This window comes from Canis lupus, chromosome 12 (genome assembly GCF_003254725.2).
Source record: "Canis lupus dingo isolate Sandy chromosome 12, ASM325472v2, whole genome shotgun sequence".
Taxonomy (NCBI): Eukaryota; Metazoa; Chordata; class Mammalia; order Carnivora; family Canidae; genus Canis; species Canis lupus.
In genome coordinates, this window is record NC_064254.1 from 36081540 (window position 1) to 36101070 (window position 19531).

Sequence of the window (19531 nt, forward strand, 5' to 3'; positions counted from 1 at the left end):
TTCATGAGACACACACACACACACACACACACACACACACACACACAGAGTCAGAGAATAGGCAGAGGGAGAAACAGGCTCCCTGCAGGGAGCCCGATGTGGGACTTGATCCCAGGACCTTGGGATCAGGCCCTGAGCTGAAGGCAGATGCTCAGCCACTGAGCCACCCAGATGTCCCTCTTACATAGTTCTTAACTTCGGCAGAGTGTGGTGTTATTTGCAATTTCCATGCAAACTTGTACTATAGGGTGAAGAGTAACCTACTGGAATTTGGGAACTTTGTCTTGTGCATCCCTGTCAATGAGCAGTACAGTCAACGAATACAATAAATGTGCTGGATAAGTAGGTGGATTGATTTTTATTTTTAGTTCTGTTTTCTTCTTATAATTTGATCACATTTTTTATGACTGACTTAAAAAACTTTAGTAATCTAATTTTTAATCCAATTTAATATACTTAGATTTATAGTAAAATACTTGAGAGGAGTTGTGGCTTCACATGATGTGAAATCCCTTCATGGTAGGTTTTGGTTTATTTCCTCACTTTTCTTTGTAAGAATATTCATTTATTATTTTTATTTTTTAAATGATTTTTTAAAAAGATTTATCCATTTTAGAGACAGTGTGAGGGTGAGCAGGGTGGGGGAGGGGCAGAAGAGGAGGGCGAGAAAATCCCTAACAGACTCCCCACTGAGCATGGAGCCCTACCTAGGGCTTGACCCTAGGGCCCCAAGATCATGACCTGAGCTGAAACCAAAAGTTGGCTGCCCAACAGCCTGAGCCACCTAGGCATCCCATAAGGAATTTTATTTTATTTTATTTTTTTTTTAATTTTTATTTATTTATGATAGTCACACAGAGAGAGAGAAGCAGAGACATAGGCAGAGGGAGAAGCAGGCTCCATGCACCAGGAGCCCGACGTGGGATTCGATCCCGGGTCTCCAGGATCACGCCCCGGGCCAAAGGCAGGCGCTAAACCGCTGCGCCACCCAGGGATCCCCCCATAAGGAATTTTAAATTTGACTTATGACTTTCCTATTTAATGGGTATAAGTTTAGTTATGTATGGTTAAATTTATGCACAAAAATTGTAGAATGCAATTATCTAGATGCTGAGCTAAGTTTCCACAAATTGTGGGAAACTTATTGACTCTTCCAAGAAAATCCTGTCCAATTCAGTGATTTCACTGAAATTCAGGATTATTTTCTTAGTTACATTTCAGTTCATAGAATTGATGAGACTGATTTCTTGCTCTCTTCCTGGTCCTGCCTGCTGTCTGATGGAGATATGTATGTGTGCATATATTATATGTGTTTGTGTGCTTTGTGTATTCAGTATATAGCTATCTGTTTATGTATAGTTAGTTGTGTGTTTGTGTGGGTACATGTGTGAGTGTGTGGTGAGCAGGAACCCACTTTCATGGCTGGCTACACACCAGTGGTACACAGGTCTCACAGGCTTGTCACTTCTGTTTGGTATCTTTTCTTTTCTTTTTTTTGGTATATATTTTTGTTGGAGTTCAATTTGCCAACATATAGCATAACACCCAGTGCTCATCCTGTCAAATGCCCCCCTCAGTGCCCGTCACCCAGTCACCCCAACCCCCCACCTACCTCCCTTTCCACCACCCCTTGTTTGTTTCCCAGAGTTAGATGTCTCTCATGTTCTGTCACCCTCACTGATATTTCCCACTCATTTTCTCTTCTTTCCCCTTTATTCTCTTTCACTATTTTTTTATATTCCCCAAATGAATGAGACCATAAATGTCCTTCTCTGATTGACTTACTTCACTCAGCATAATACCCTCCAATTCCATTCACATTGAAGCAAATGGCAGGTATTTGTCATTTCTTATGGCTGAGTGATATTCCATTGTATACATAAGCCACATCTTCTTTATCCATTCATCTTTCGATGGGCACTGAGGCTCCTTCCACAGTTTGGCTATTGTGGATATTGCTGCTATAAACATCGGGGTGCAGGTGTCCCGACGTTTCACTGCATCTGTATCTTTGGGGTAAATCCCCAGCAGTGCAATTGCTGGGTCGTAGGGCAGATCTACTTTTAACTCTGAGGAACCTCCACAGTTTTCCAGAGTGGCTGCATCAGTTCACATTCCCGCCAACAGTGCAAGAGGGTTCCCCTTTCTCCACATCCTCTCCAACATTTGTTGTTTCCTGTCTTGGTAAGTTTCCCCATTCTCACTGGTGTGAGGTGGTATCTCATTGTGGTTTTGATTTGTATTTCCCTGATGGCTAGTGATGCGGAGCATTTTCTCATGTGCTTGTTGGCCATGTCTTTGTCTTCCTCTGGGAGATTTCTGTTCGTGTCTTTTGCCCATTTCATGATTGGATTGTTTGTTTCTTTGTTGTTGAGTTTAATAAGTTCTTTATAGATCCTGGATACTAGCCCTTTATCTGATAGGTCATTTGCAAATATCTTCTCCCATTCTGTAGGTTGTCTTTTAGTTTTGTTAACTGTTTCTTTTGCTGTGCAGAAGCTTTTGATCTTGATGAAGTCCCAATAATTCATTTTTGCTTTTGTTTCTCTTGTCTTCATAGATGTATCTTGCAAGAAGTTGCTATGGCCAAGTTCAAAAAGGGTGTTGCCTGTGTTCTCCTCTAGGATTTTGATGGAATCTTGTCTCACATTTAGATCTTTCATCCATTTTGAATTTATCTTTGTGTATGGTGTGAGAGAATGGTCTAGTTTCATTCTTCTGCATTTGGATGTCCAATTTTCCCAGCACCATTTATTGAAGAGCTGTCCTTTTTCCAGTGGATAGTCTTTCCTGCTTTGTTGAATATTAGTTGACCATAGAGTTGAGGGTCCACTTCTGGATTCTCTATTCTGTTCCATTGATCTATGTCTCTGTTTTTGTGCCAGTACCACACTGTCTTGATGACCACAGCTTTGTAGTACAGCCTGGAATCCGGCATTGTCATGCCCCCAGCTCTGGTTTTCTTTTTCAATATTCCCCTGGCTATTCGGGGTCTTTTCTGATTCCACACAAATCTTAAGATGATTTGTTCCAACTCTCTGAAGACAGTCCATGGTATTTTGATAGGGATTGCATTAAATGTGTAAATTGCCCTGGGTAACATTGACATTTTCACAATATTAATTCTTCCAATCCATGAGCATGGAATATTTTTCTATCTCTTTGTGTCTTCCTCAGTTTCTTTCAGAAGTGTTCTGTAGTTTTTAGGGTATAGATCCTTTACCTCTTTGGTTAGGTTTATTCCTAGGTATCTTATGCTTTTGGGTGCAATTGTTCTGTTTGGTATCTATGTTTGCTTTTCTGCTGTTGTCCTCTGCTTGGTGTCACCATATGTTAGGATCTCTTGAGTGGATGGTGTTGTTCATTAAAGGCTCCACCATGTGGTCATTAGGTGATCTAGGGGTTTCCTCTGGAACCCCTGCATGGTTTCCTGACATTGGTTAAGTTACTCTCCTAGATGCAGCATTCCTAATCCCCCTAACCCTAAAACCTAGGCTGCCTGCCACTCTGCTGAGTGGATTGTTGCTGTGTTGTTTGCTCATTCTCAGTGAATTTTGAGCCCACAAGAAATGTACAGATTCCCCTACACCAAATTTGACTGTGGGAGAAACTTTTGAGGGGTATTTTAGAATATAGCTCCCCCTGTTCCTTAGAGCTCCAAACTTCATAGGAGACGCACTTACACCTACTTCTGTTTCCTCTGAATCTCCCATCTCTCCCTCAGCTTCATAAATGGGGAGTGGAGACAATCAATGGTAACAGGGACAAACCCTTTACACTTCTGACACTCTTCTAAAAGTTCCCTGCCTCTTCTCTCATCTGTTTTGTATCTCCTTCTCTAACAGCAGGGGGAAGGCCTCCATTTTATGGGTTTGCATACCTCTCCTACCTCTTTTCCTGCCTCACACTTTTGATTGTCCTATAAGAGTAACATTTTACCTTCTAGTATCTTTACCCTCAGCAACTTCTGCCGGGCCGTCTTTGGGAAGAAAAATAGAAGACGCCATTTCAGGTATCACATTTAGTGTGCTAAAAGCAATCTTTCATGTATCCTATTCCATTTGAATTTTGTAATGCTTAGTTTTCAACAGGTGATTGCTCAATCACTCTGAGCAGAGCAAGGCAAGAAATGTAAGATGAGTGACTCTCCTTAGTGGAGTGAATGCCATTCTGTGACAATCAAGTTTCTTGACAATGTCTTGTTTCATGAAATTCTCCCTCTTTAGTCTTTTACCCACACTCTCTACTTCTTGAGGGCCATCATGGAGAAGAATATAGCTACTATATGGGCCTAATACACTCTCTTCTAGAAGTTTTGTGGAAATGAACTGTACTACTACCAAAACAACCCTATTTCTGGCACCCTGAGGAGGCCCCAACTGCTTTCAAACTCCCAGATTGCTTCATCTTCTGCCATCTGTGGGGTCTGAGGGAAAGAGGTGTACAAGGAATTTTTTTTTTTTTTTGGTAGCAGTAGGCCCATAGATGGTCTTTGCTCTGACTGTCTGTCCAACTGGGCAGAATGACAATCAGCTGTCAGTGAGAATGTGTTGTGAATTTTGAACAATAAAAACTCTACTTGCTTATCCTAATAAGAGGAGTTCATTGATTCATCTATTCATTTATTTATTAATTTGTTCTTCAAATATGCATTGGGCACCTGGCATGGGATTAGATGCTGGGAATGTAGAGAAATAAAATGACTGATGAATACTCCATCAAAATATTAAACGTGATTTTCTTTGTGTGGTTGGTTAAGAGTAATTTTTTTCCTTCTGTTTTTTTTTCAGAGTTCCTAAAATGAAGGCAATATTTTTACTGTTAGAATAAAAATATGATAAATATTTTTTTCCTGGTTGCTCTTTTTAGAAACTGTCTAAGTAGGGAAAGAAACAGACAGACTGTAGTTAGAGGGAGACTTGGGGTCAAGGGGAGAGTTTTAAACATAGAATGGCCTTGCTCATGGGTATAGACTGAGAAGAAAAGGCAGTGGTGAGGAAGAATTATGAGATTGTCTAGATGTGATAGGGCTCCTGAAGAGGAGGAGGGGGTGGGGATATAGAATAAAGCAGAGGGATTCATTGCAAACAGAATTAAAGACAATTGTTGTATAAAGATGAAGAAGAAAAATAGGAGGATAGATTTTTCTCCAAACACTGTTCATACAGATCAATGTCATGGACTAGGATATTCCTCCAATCTGTCTCACCTGTACATAGGCATCAACTTGAATAAAATCAGAAAAACCACTGACAGCAGCTAATGTTAGTGATTTTTATTTTCTTTGAGCAGTCCATCAACTGGGAAAGCACAGGAGAAGTAGCAGAACTAAAGACTTACTTAGACCAATAAAGACCTGGAATATCCTTAAGATAGACTATAGAAAAAGTCTCTCAAGCACAGAGAATTGTCTGTCAACATTGCAAATCCAGCTGGGGTTCTAGATCATAAATATGTAGGTATTCAAATTTTCTCATGGCTCTTTTTTTTTTTAAGATTTTATTTATTTATTCATGAGAGAGAGAGAGAGAGAGAGAGGGAGACGCAGGCAGAGGGAGAAGCAGGCAGAGGGAGAAGCAGGCTCCATGCAGGGAGCCTCACGTGGGCCTCGATCCCAGGTCTCCAGGATCAGGCCCTGGGCTGAAGGCAGGCACCAAACCGCTGAGCCACCCAGGCAGCCCTCTCATGGCTCATTTGTGAAATCTTTTCTTCTAATGGCACTTAGCAACTTGTATATGGAAAGAAGATGAATAGCTGGATTTGTCCAGAGTTGGAGTATTTTGAGAAAGTAAAAAAGGAATAGCAAATTATAAAGGATTTGGGGTTTTAGTAAAGGTATGTTTTAAGTGATGATTATAATAAATAGGGAAGAAAAATGGAAAGTGGAGGAATAAACCATATTGGAGGACTCAGTGAGACTGAAGAATAAGCTCAGCAGAAAAATGCAATGGGACAGCAAGTGGTTAAGAGATGAGAGCCCTGAAATGTAACAGTTCAGGGCTGGGGTGTGGCTAGGTGAGGACACGGTGCTTGGCAGGGTCAAGAGAGAAATGGGGAGGGGGAATGTGTGGAAATGAACGATATCAAAAAAGAAGGGTGATGGAAAAGAGAGGTTGGGAGGGCCCACCAGGCACTAAATGCCTTAAGGATAATGACCACCAGGATGCCATATAGCCTTGCTTATTGCCCAGAAAATAATGAACTGCTCCTCAGATATTGCCCAAACAAAGCATAAATTTGGGACTTATACATGTCTTGAATGCACAGCACATTGCCTGGGACATTATTAGCGATCAGTCAATCTTTGTTGAATGAATAAATGACCTAGAGGTGATAGGAAAGTTTATATTCTTCCAACCCATTTATTTTGCATATGAGACAAAGCAAATTCTTGTTGTCCACCCAAGAAAGGAGTAAAAAAGTAAGTGAAACTTAGAATGTGCAGAAATCATGAAGTTCCTTATAGAAGGGGTTTGTGATCCTGGTTCAAGTATTTGTGATTGTCATCATTATTGACTGCTATACCTAAACTTATAAAAAAAAAAACTGTAAATTAGGCTAACCTGTGAAAAATTCGTATTTCCATGAAATATTTTTGCCATTAGGCCTTGGCAATCAAGATCTGGAAACATAGGCCAGTAAGTGGAATCAGAGCCAGGTTAGGGTCATTTCTGTGTCACACCTCCATGCCCCAGTCCTTTGTGATGCAGAGGACAATTCTTGCACTTGGATCCATGGAACAAGGAGTCATTCTTACAGCTTATGATCTTCAGCTTCCCTATTCCTGAGTTTACTGCCTTTAGCCAGGCCAGCAGATTTTTGTCTAATCTCTCATCTGCTCCCAGTCATCAGGGTGGAGAAGCCAGGATAGGAGCTGCCAGCAAAGGCCTTTTGGCCATGGAGTTCCTTAGGGATAGAGGAGATGCAGTGTCTGGAAGCAGTAGTTCAAAGTGAACTAGTCTAGCTGGGCTGTGGACCCTCAGAGATGCAGACTGAAGAAGCCTATCTTGGAGCCACTGGCTGAACTTAAATGAGCCCTGGACTATAAGACAGTTTTATAAAAAATGAAGTTGGGGAGGCATCAGCCTCTTTCTGTTTTCTGTATGGCAGTATGGATGGTGGTAGGAGGCCTCAGGGCAAAGATGATGTCTGAGCATATTTAACTCCTTGAAGAGTCAAGCTTTATTCCAGTGCTGCCCGCTGACTCACACATACCAGTCACATAATTGGTACTCACGCAGTTGCCACCAACCAGTTTTCATCTTTAATTTTGACCTTACTTTCTCTAACTTTCGGCTTCCTCTATACTTGATATTCTGTTGCTGTTTTGTCTTTCCTTGGCTTAGTTCCTCTAGCTTGTCATTTCTTTTTTTCCAGTTTTTGATATTTTGCTTTTTGGCAAATGTGTTTCCAGTGACCTATCTTTCAAGGATGGTGATGGCAAGGATGATGTGAGAAGAGGATCTGTACAAGTCTAGGACATTTTTTACTTATTTTATTATGAAGATCTCATTGATATTTCAATTATAAAGAATTAGTAACACCAGGGGATCCACCAGTTGGTAGAGTGTGTGACTCTTGATCTCAGGGTTGTGAATTCAAGCCCCACGTTGTGTGTAGAGATTACATAAAAATGTTAAAAAAAATTAGTAACATCAGGTTTAAATAGCCATATATAAATATTATTGCTTTTGTTGTCTTTTATAGTATTTGTTTAAATATCAAAATATCACAATGTATTCAGTAGTGTAGGTTCTGTAATTGTCAAGCAATCCTTTTGTTTTTCTTTTTCTTTCTTTTTCTTTTTCTTTTTCTTTTTTGGGAGAGGGAGAGGGAGGGGGGACGGGGAGGGGGAGGGAGAGGGAGAGGGAATCTTAAGCAGGCTCCATGCCCAGCACAAAGCCCCACAAGGGGGCTCCATCTCACAACTCTGAGATCATGATCTGAGCCAAAATCAAGAGCTGGATACTTAACTGACTGAGCTATCCAGATGCCCCTCTTTTTGTTTTCTTTATAAGACTTTGAGTTCTAAGTATACCTTTAAACATCCAAAGAGAGATCCCCAAGATGGGTAAATCTAAGTTTATATTAGAAGTGCTCTGTTCCAGAAAGAATACAAATGAAAGGTTTCTAAAAAGGTTTCTGCCTCATGTAGAATAGCATCTGCTATTTTTTAAAAAAAGATTTTATTTATTTGAGAGAGAGAGAGAGTTCATGAGCAGGGGGAGGGGCAGAGGGAGAAGCAAACTCCCTGTTGAGTGGGGAGCACTATGTGGGGCTCCATCCCAAGACCCTGGGATCATGACTGGAGCCAAAGTAGATGCTTTTGGTACCCTGCATCTGCTCTTTTTGTAAATTAAAATGTATTCTATAGTGTTTTCACTATAGTCTCTCATAATAAGAATTTTTCTTTTTCCCTATTTAAAGATTTGTAGCAATAGAAATAGCATGAGGTATTCCAGTAGAATGTTAGCACCCTTTTCTATTAAAATGGTTATCCGTAATTTAGAGATGCTTTAAATAAACATGATTTCCAATTCTGATATTCTGTAAACTAAAGACCAGACAACATTTTAATAGCATGAATAGCATTTTAATAGCATGTCATTATTCAGTCCTTGTCTTTTTTAACTATACTTTATTTTCTACACAATAGCATTTTTATGTGTCTCCATATGTATTTTCTGCAAGCTACAGAAGTGTAAAAGTTTTTTCTTTCATATTCATGCATGTTCCTTATTCTTAATTTATATTTCAGAGATTTTTATTTTACATCTTTAGGGATTTTAAATTTCAGGGGTGTCTTTAGGACCTTACTCAGCATTAGCAAGATTTTTGAAATACTTTTATAAGCTTTAGATTTCTCATGTATTATTTTTACCTTTTACAGCCATCCTATGCAGGATTATTTATTTATTTATTTATTTATTTATTTATTTACTTACTTACTTACTTACTTACTTACTTATTTTTGAGAGAGCAAGAGCATGGGTGGGGTGGGTGAGGGAGAGAGAGAGAGAATCTTAAGCAGACTCCACGCCCAGTGTGGAGCTCAATGCCAGGCATGTTCTCACGACTCTGTGATCTGACCAAAATCAAAAGTCAACCAATGGAGCCCCCGGTGCCCCTGAGCAGGATTTTTAATCTACATTTTGGTAATAATGTGTTTGATAATGATTGATATACTCTAAATATACATAGATTTAAAGATTAAATTTCTAGATATTTTGGGGCAGCCCCAGTGGCTCAGCAGTTTAGCACTGCCTTCAGCCCAGGGCCTGATCCTGGAGACCTGGGATTGAGTCCCACGTCGGGCTCCCTACATGGAGCCTGCTTCTCTCTGCCTGTGTCTCTGCCTCTGTCTCTCTCTCTCTGTCTCTCATGAATGAATAAATAAAATATTAAAAAAAATAAATTTCTAGATATTCTATTACTTTACCACTCCATATTAGATGGTTAAAATTGTCTCATGTACTTTACTCAACAGAAATGCATAGGCACCCAATTTTGTTCAGCCTACTAATATGGATTGAGAGTCTGAATGCTCAGTTAAGGTGGTTTTTTTGGATACTATTTTTCATTAATTGAAACTTCTGCATATATGTAATTTTTTGTGGAATTCCAGCACATTTTGGTTTTCTCATGTTCTGCCAAAAGTTAGTCTAGTTGGTAGTATTTTTAATTTTGATTTTGTTGTCAACCTCTTTCAATATAACTGATTAGGCAAGTAAAGTTTTGCTTAAAACAAATTGGCCAGGGAGCTTTCCCACCTGTTTCCTCCAATATCTCTAGGAAGGCAGTTTGGGAATATGGTTCCAGTCCTGCAGATTTCTAACCCTTTGATCAGAAATCTACAATTAATTTCACTGTTAATTTCCAATTAGTGTTCAAACACTCAGGGCATAAAGTTTTAAAGGAGTATGTGGACCTCAAAGCTCTTAGAACTTAGGTACTAATGTTCTTTGTCACCAAAGAGTTCCTGTGGGTTAGACTACAGAACCACCATATGTACTCCTTTGGCCAAATTATTGGTTAAATTGATTGATTAAATTTTTGAAGCAAAACAATAAGTAGATGAGATTTCAAGGACATTTTTCTCTACTAGAGAAGAGAAAGCACCAGATTATCTCTACTGCCTGATAGCACATTGCCCCAAGTGCAAGGAATTAGATCTCCTGGATGAACTCAAAGTCACTGTGTGTGTGTGTGTGTGTGTGTGTGCGCGCGTGCGCGCGCGGTGAGAATGGTGGTGGTGAGAAGTGAAAGGTAGCCTGGCTGCTGGGATGGTTGTGGGACATATGGTGAAGCCTACATGTTACAAATAAACTACAACCTTTAAATTTCAAAGTTTAAAGCATTGTTTTTCTAAGTATAGTCTATTAATCAGCAGATTACTTGGAGGTGCTTGTTAAAATGCAGATTATCAGGCCTCACTCCATACTTTGTGAATCAGAAACTGTGAGAGCCAGCATTTCCAACCCTCATTTCCAACAAGGTTCTTTGAATTAATGTAATGTGTTGAGAACAACTGCACTCACAAGTAAGCAAGACCTTTTTTGCTTTCTGTCATTCCAATCACTAAAATACCATCTACCATCCTTTCTCCAGTCAGAGATTTTAGTGGGGTACTTCAGAATGGCGGCCCATGGGGGCACTACAATATAACACTTGGAGACTTGAATCCAAGTAAAATGTAAAAGTTATAGAACCAAATTCCTTTGTTTGGTAACAATCTCATTTTTTTTTTTTTATGTCTTTTGGAAAAGCTCTTATGTGTTTCTTGACTACTGAGCAAAACACAAATATGATAGTCCAAATCTACATAGAAAAGAAGATAAGAGGTAACCTTGTATATTTTAAAATAATGTTGTTTGCATTCCAAAATGATTTAGAATATTATTATCTTATTTGCAAACAAATTTAATTCTAAATGGAATTCAGCTTAATAAAATAATAGAATTTCAAACCATTTTTTTCAGTACCACGTATATTACGTGTTGCGAGGACTGTGGAAACATCAGGAAGCTGCAGAGAGAAAATGTATAGGGAAGTTAAAATTACCTGGAGGGGAGGTGGTGAGGGGATGGGTGAAATAGGTGATGGGTGTTAAGAAGTGCACTTGTGATGAACACCAGGTGTTCTATGTTAGTGATGAATAACTAAATTCTACACCTAAAATTAATGTTACACTCTATGTTAACCAACTGGAATTTAAGTAAGAACTTAAAAAAATTAACTGGAGCTCATATTGTTTTGCCATCTGCCAGGACCACATGTTGTCTGTTACTGCTCATGGGTTGTTTACCATCCTACCCGCTCTCTCCCATCTCCCATCCCTGTGCATTTGGGATATATGATTTCTGGAGGATTGTTTGTACTTGCTTTGGACTTCACACAGGTGATGCTTAACCCAGTGTAAATCTAGAATTCTGAGATTCTTTTTCTTTAAACATTTGGGCCTTTGAAAAGACCTTAAGCAGTAGAGGGCCCAGCTCAGATGCTCCATCTCCTTCCTAGACCTTGCTGTAGGCGACCTCCTGCTGGGTAATCTGGGCACACATTTTACCTCTGCAGATCTGCTTTCATTCTTGGCTCTTCACTTTTCTGCCCTGGCATGAATTTTGTTCTACAATTTTATAGCAACAAAGAGGAAGTCTGTCTCAGGCAGTTTGGAATTACCACAGAACCAAAACAAGGGGGCTTTTTGTTTTGTTATTAAGGCATATTCATGATTTCACTATTTGGTCTAGTAATAAACTTTAAATATTTTAGGAGTTTAAATCTACTTTCCATTTTATCTTTTAAAAAATTGCTCTTGCTTTAATCATATTATTCTGGATATGACTTTTGGGAAACAGAACTTTCCTGCTCTCAACACTTGGTTCTTAGAAAAAGAGCCAAGATTTTCACTTCAGTAATTGATATCTGTTGATTGATAACTTGATTGCATTTTGACTGAAACTCATTTACTATAAAATGTTACCACAACTAGCATATGTCTGTTAGGGCTCTCATGCTAATTAAGAAATTAAAAGGTTTTATTTTTCCTCTTAAACAATTTTAGATATTAGCTAGGTGAGATAAAATGGAACAATGCCTCAAGATTGCAACTGATTTGGTGCTTTAAGGGTAACTAGGATCGGGGTTGGGGTGGTAAAGAATAAGGGACACAAGAGATGGCCCAGGGCATCTTCCCAAGAGTGTCCTTGCACCCCAAGGGAGAAGAACTGACCTGATTTAGTGGAAGATTCTGGGAGACCTTATTTTGTTACTGGATTCTTCCAGAACCCAGAACTATTTGTAACAAAGACCACAAAAAATGGTGCCTTGACCAAGTTAGAATTTTTCTCTAACATAAAATTTTGTGGGAAGGTCATCATTATGGGTTAAGTTGTGTCTCCCTAAAAGATATGTCGAAGTCCTAACTCTGGCACCTGTGGATGTAACTTTACTTAGAAATACTTTGTGGATATAACCAAGTTAGGATGAGGTCATATTGGATTAGAGTTTGCCCTGATCCAATGGCTGATGTTCTTGCAAGAAGAGGAAAAATTTGATGCAAAGATACATAAGGACATGCCAAACGAGGATGGAGACAGAGATTGGAGAGATGCATCTTACAAACCAACAAATGCCAAAGATTTCCAATGTAAGGGTAGATATGAACTAAAAATAAGAGGTCTCATTTGAAAATAAGAAAAGAGACTCCCCTGCTCCTCCCTTTTCCTACAGTATTTACTTTAGAAAACTTTTAATTATAAGTTATCTCTTTGAAATGTATTTGCCAGCTTTATGCCCCACAGCAATGTCTTTCTCAAGAACTCCAGTGCCATCTCTTTGAAAGACAATCATTAAGATAGCATCTCTTTTTCCCAGTTTCCTTGAGTAGGTAGACACCTCCCTCCCAAAACACCTCCTGCCATAAAAATGTTATGAGAAGTTTATTTTTCCTTTGGATAAAGCCAATTTGCAAACACAGATGGCCACCTCAATTACGAAGTGGATCTAGGATGAACTGTGTGTGACAAATGGAGTTGTCAAGTCTTATTTGAGGACTAGTCATTGTTTATCTCAAGAACATTCATGGAATGAGTTGTATCTGCTTGGCTATGTAAAAGGGTAAGGTTTCTTTTTGTTTTTGCCATCTGTTGGTGGATTGCCTGTAATGTGCATCACATTCTGGTTTAATGCTTATTCAATAATAAAATTCTTTCTCTTCTACCTTTATGGAGAGGTTTCCTGGGTTGAGAGAAAATTTTGTGTTTAATTACATTTCCTCAATATGAGCAAATACCAAAAGCTATGAAAGCTAGCTAGAGGCTCTGGGATGAGCATGCTTTGCCAGCATGTTGATTTCCAACTTCTGGCCTCCAGAAATGTGAGAGAATAAATTTCTGTTGTTTTAAGCCACCCAGTTTGTGGTAGTCTGTTAGAGCAGCTCTAGGGAATGAATATAGCGATCCATGACTAGTATGACAGTTCTGCTCCACAAAGTTCTCAACATTGACGCACTTCTGGCCTTTTGTTTTGTCATTCAGAGGAGGTTGTGCTTCTTGTCTTCATAGTTTGAAATGGAGATCAGACCATTATATCTGCATTCCAACAGCAAGACAGTACAAATACCAATTATTTTTTAAGGAGGATTCTTGAAAGCTGTTACAGGAACTTCTACTTCATTCTCATTGGGTCAGACATAAAGGTCATATAGCCACCCCTGGCTTCTTCTAATGTCGTGTTTATTCTAGGTGGTCATGTGTACAGCTAAAAAGCAGACCCTGAAAGAAGGAGATAGATGGATATTAGGGACAGCGTGTACTTTCTGAATGTTCCCACCTGCCCTCTTTCCTAGTTTCTCAGCTTGAACACATTGCAAATTATTTCTTACTTCATTAACCTAAATTTACCACCATTAACATATTTCTCTCCCCAGGACAGTCAGAACCATATTTTGTAATTTTTACTAGGTGTGATGTTACTTGGTTAGTTTAAAAATATTTTCATAAACATAACACACTCCTCTCAATTTGACAACCTGAAGTCTATGTACTCCCATAACTGAAAAAAGAAGGCCCACCTCAGGTAGTAAGATTTCCACACCAGCAGGGTGATGTTGGAAATTCTTTCCTAATATGGTACTGTTACCATAAGCATGTTTTCTTAATGAAAATAATGAATTCAAGAAAAATGAAAAATAAAACTGCCCTTAAATAATCCATCCATGATATAACTTAAAAAAGAAAAAATTATATTCCATTACAACATGTGGCATAGATCTTAAACTGACCTGACTTCACACTGGTATGAATATTCTGGAAAATATAAATGAAAAGATCTTCAAATAATAGTCAAAGATTTATGTGAGAATTTATAGATGAATTATAGAAATATTTTAATCTTTAGCTTTTATTGTACCATAAAATTAAATTGTTGCAGTCTCTTAAAAACATCTATCTAAATTTAGTTTTTTATTGACTGTCAACTTGGAGGGGTAGAATAGATGGTTGTGGTGGGGATTTGGGGTTTCTAAGCTTTGTTCTTCTATTCATATAATCTCTAAATTTTCACACCAAATAAAGTTCCCATCTGTTTCACAAACATTGAAAGACATTTAGTTAGTGTTCCTAAGTACATCGTTGAATGAAGGGGACTTTTCTCTCTCTTTTTTATATGTGGTGAGTCGTCAGTTGAGTTTGCCTCTCACTTTTTTCCTGGTGTGTTTCTGTTTTGTTTCAGCAATGTGTATAGCACATTCTTGTTTGCACTAAAGGGTTGTCATATGGATTGTTTTGACTGTTTCCATGACATGCAAATGGACAAGGATTTTAAAAAATGTTCTCGGCCCTAAAACAAACCATGTTTATTTACACATCTAGGTAACCAGAGCTCCTCTTAAGCTTTATCACTCGTTCCTCTTCTAACTGAAAAGAGAATATTTTTGTACTTTTATGAGAGATTGGCAAAATGCGTGTTAACACTCTGACCTCTTGCTAAATATCATTGTGGACTTTTACCTGCTTTATAGCTTTTGAATTAATAGTGCTTTGGACAAAAGCTACCACAAGCCTGCTCACAGCCATTGGACAGAATTTCTCTCTAGTAGAGCCTTCACATTTCCACACAGCGAAATTCTTTAAGGGCCAAGGAGGATCTCTAAGGGCCAAGCTACCTGTTTGGATTAACAGAAAAGGAAAATACAGGGAGAGTCCATCCAAAATGAGTATCATAGTTAATGATCCTGTCATATAGTCTGAAGGTAAGAGCTTAGTAATGCAGATTCGGTAGCTATTTGTAGAGATGATAGTTGAAGCTTTCTGGAAAAGAGAATAGTTCAAACAAAAGCCTTATGGAAACTCTGGGGGAGAAGGAAGTGGGCTCAGAGTCAATGGTGATAATGACTGAGATAAGGCCCCAGGATCTACTGGCTGAGAGACCAGTTTCAGTGGTGTGTGGGAAAACAACCTGATTTTCAGTGGACAAAGAAACAAATGAACAGTGAGATGCAAACAGGGGTACAGATGGCCCTTGAGCAGGTGTATAGTAGAGGGGGGTATAGAATGGAGCAGCAAGTGGAGGTTGTTGGGGGCAGATGGTTTTTCCCAGGCTAAGAAGGTCCTTGATAGTCTTGTGTGGCAGAGAAGCAGAGGAGAGATCAGTGATGTAAGAACACTGTTTTGAGTGGGGTAAAGAGCACAGGCTTTAGCCCCTGACCATGCTTGCTAGAATCCTGGAACTGTACAATGTTGGGCACGTTCATTGACCGCCTCCCCCCAAATCAGTTTCTTCATCAGTGAAATGAAGATGAAATATAGTTCAATAGACTGATTCTCAGTATGATAGTGTCATGAGGGGAAATGAAGAGATCTTAGAGATTGTATAATGGCAAAGAAATGAGACCTGGGAAGGGGGGTAGAATTGAGGTAGTTTTGGAATATATATGAGGTTTGGTGGGATGAGGTCCAGAGCTGAGGACCAAGAAAGAATTTTTGAGATATCTTTGGTGCAAGACCATTGGACAGAAAGAACAACTGTTAGAGAAGTAGAATTTGCACCCAGAATTTTTTTTTAAAGATTTTATTTATTTATTCATGAGAGACACGGAGAGGGAGAGAGAGAGAGACAGAGAGAGAGACAGAGAGGCAGAGACACAGGCAGAGGGAGAAGCAGGCTCCCTGCAGGGAGCCCGATGTGGGACTCGATCCTGGGACTCTGGGATCACACCCAGGGCCGAAGGCAGGTGCTAAACCGCTGAGCCACCCAGGGATTCCTACACCCAGAATTTCTTATTCCTAGTATTCTTCAATTCTGTTGCAGTGTTGATAGGTAGGAGAAACTTACAAGATGAACTCTACCAGTAAAGTTCTATGCTTGGCTTAAAAAATAAACTCTGTGAGTATAGCTTGGTTAGAATGTGGAGAGGAAAGCTGACTCTACCCCAGGTCATACGGGGAAGATGTAGGGGATTTCATTTCCACAAGCGCAGTATGAGCCAACAAACAGCACAGGCTATTGCTGAAAAGGGCCATGTGCGTGTATGGCTTTACTACCACAGAAGAATGTCTGAAACCAACAAGATCAAACCACACCAGAGTGCTCTGTCTAGTAGGGGGGCCTAGTTTAAAGAGGGTCCACTGTCAACTGGATATGAAACCAGAGATGGGCAAGTAGTGGGTTGAGGCAGAGATTTACTTTGGAGAAAAATCTAAGGATAAAATTATAATAAAAAGAACCGTTGGAAAAGGAAGTAAACTTATTCCACATAGCTTTGCAGAAACCTCTCTGGGACCTTGGAAGGATAGCTTTGTATAAAGCATATTTGGGCTGAAAATTAAGAAGAATTAAGAATTTTAGGTGTTAAAACATGGAATGGAATTTCTTTCTTCTGAAGTGGTGCTTGTAGGAAGATTGAATAAACATTTGTCAGTGGTTACGTAGAGGCCACTTTAAAAAAATGGAATAGTTTTAGACTTAGAGATAAGTTGCAGAGGTATCAGAGAGTTCTGGTCAACCCCACACTCAGTTCTCGGGGGCCACTTAGGAAGAGGAAAGATTTATCTAGGAGAGAAAGAGTGAAAATCAACTCAGAGTGAAAAAGGAAAAAACACCCCTCTTATGGACCCAGATAAATCAGTTGCAAAACCAATAGGAGACATTATTTCTCCCAGGGTCATGCAACAGCTGCCAAATGCTGTAATGACCCACTCCTTGAGCAAATGCATTTTTTCTGAATGATGCCCCCAGGTTGGCTTTTTATACCTACTTAATACTGAGGATATCCAGTATTTACCACATGACAGCACCTTTCCCTCTGTACTTCAATTATGGCTTTTGCTTTCCATGATCTTTGTCCTATCTCCCTCCAGACCAGCATCACCAAGGTAATTAACCCCCACAAGTGACCTAGTGTCCCTTTCAACTTTATTGAGTTAAGTGAATATTTGACATTATTCCAAGTTTTAAAAAAAGTTCTCTAACTCTCCAATACCTTTTTATAAATGTCTTGCTTAATTAGGAGAACCCAGTGGTAGAATCTGTTTTCACTTTGGGTTCATTTTCTAGAAAAGTCTTGAGCTACTTTAATCTTGATAGAAGTTGTTTGGAACATAATAGAAGTTCTTTTTAGTGTAATTTGCATGGTTTTAGCTCATAGGGAACCAGGACTTTCTTCTTAAGAACCCATTGCTGGCTCATGTTGCTTTGGTGGGATATCCAGTAATTCCCTGAGGCCTGTGAACTCATGGGCTCTTTCTCCACCGTTCTTTTCTAAAGAGCTTTAGGAGCAAGTGCTTGCCAGAAATATGACTGCTAACAGGGCTTCTGAGAAAACCTAGCTGCTCATCAGGTGTGAGTTTAGATTATTTTGTTTTTTGTGAAAGTCTTCAGCTGGTGACAGTAACCTTGTTTCTGTTAACCTTGTCCCTACACTGGAGTCAAGTGAGAGCTTAGCCACTGAAGAAATGATTCTCTTGAGTAGAAATGGCAGAATGTTTCCATCTAGGAAGTAGAGACACTGGAGAGTAGGAAACTATAACTACAAGAGGCTTTAGATGGGAAATGGTGAATGTTTTTATTACTTCATGGGTAATCTTAGATATTAGCAGGATAGCTTCATTGGGGGGTATGCAATAGACAAATGTGATATTTATTATAAATGTGTTTGAGCAATAATGCTTTGTAGGGGAAAATCCTATTCTTGGCTGGTTGTTGTGGTCCCTGACTTGAAAGGTCTTTTTCCAAATCTAATTCAACTGATTGAATCAAATTTAATTGTAAGGAAATGTATCTAAATCAAAAGAAGATCAAATAGTCTCTTTTTCTTTAAAGATTTTATTCATTTATTCATGAGAGACACGGAGAGAGAGGCAGAGACATAGGCAGAGGGAGAAGCAGGCTCCCTGTAGGGAGCCTGATGTGGGACTTGATCCCAGGACCCTGGGATCATGACCTGAGCCAAAGGCAGATGCTCAACCACTGAGCCACCCAGGCGTCCCTTAAATAGTCTTTTAAAATATATTCTTTAGTAGAAAGCAGTAGAGTCCAGTAAAATAAACAAAACACACACATACCCACAGAGACAAGGTTTAAAGTTAAAAAGATCTAAAATCATATCTCTATTTTGTTTCTTTCTGTGTAATGTGCAATTTGCATAACCTCTCTGAACATCAGTTTTCTTATCTACAAAAGTGAGACAATCATAATCTTATAGGACTTTTGTTAATATTAAATAAAAGAACATGAGAGGTGTACAGTAGACAGCAAATGGTAATTTTATTTTATTTTATTTATTTTATTTATTTTATTTATTTTATTTATGATAGTCACAGAGAGAGAGAGAGAGAGAGAGAGAGGCAGAGACATAGGCAGAGGGAGAAGCAGGCTCCATGTACCGGGAGCCCGACGTGGGATTTGATCCCGGGTCTCCAGGATTGCGCCCTGGGCCAAAGGCAGGTGCTAAACCGCTGTGCCACCCAGGGATCCCCGCAAATGGTAATTTTAATTAGTATTATATAGGTCCTATAAATAAAAAGGGCCCCAAAGTCAAAGAATAGGTAGATAAGAACAGAAAAATTTAACTCTAGAATCAAGAATTCCTTTAAAATATAAAGCACATTAAAATTCATGTTAAAGTAAGATGACAGGAGTTAAAAGTAAGCCATTGGTGGGGTTGAGGAGCATGAAAGAAGAATGGTTGGTGGCCATTGATTAGGGTGATGGGGCTCTGCCCTCCAGGAAGCATCGGGCATCTCCAAAGGGCAGCCTGGCCCCACCCTTCGGCAGAGGGAATACCTCACCCAGAGAGGTGAGTAGGGAGTTCACTAATACACTAGCTTTATGAACTCTAATTTCCCTTCCCACATGTTTTAAGAGTCTGGCAATCAGGAGCTTCTCTTTGGTGAATAGGAAGGCTTGCAGTATTCTTTAGAGTCGAATTACAGGAATTTGATTCTGTTTGCAGTCAGGCAGTAGTTGCTCAACTGAGGGTGAATAAGGAAGGGTCTAATGACTCAGATGGTGGTAGCAATATAACTTAACT

General features: G+C 39.3%; 2 long non-coding RNA genes across 3 annotated transcripts in view; one reads left to right on the forward strand and one right to left on the reverse strand.

The window, feature by feature from the left end:
* Positions 1 to 19531, forward strand: part of LOC112658443 (uncharacterized) — a 161457-nt gene that overhangs the window by 27212 nt on the left and 114714 nt on the right. The gene's annotated exons all lie outside the window — the stretch shown is intronic.
* Positions 12901 to 19531, reverse strand: part of LOC112658445 (uncharacterized) — a 108437-nt gene continuing 101806 nt past the window's right edge. Inside the window, exon 5 of the long non-coding RNA XR_007401222.1 lies at positions 12901 to 13775. This is a non-coding gene — a long non-coding RNA (uncharacterized LOC112658445). The remainder of the gene's footprint in view (positions 13776 to 19531) is intronic.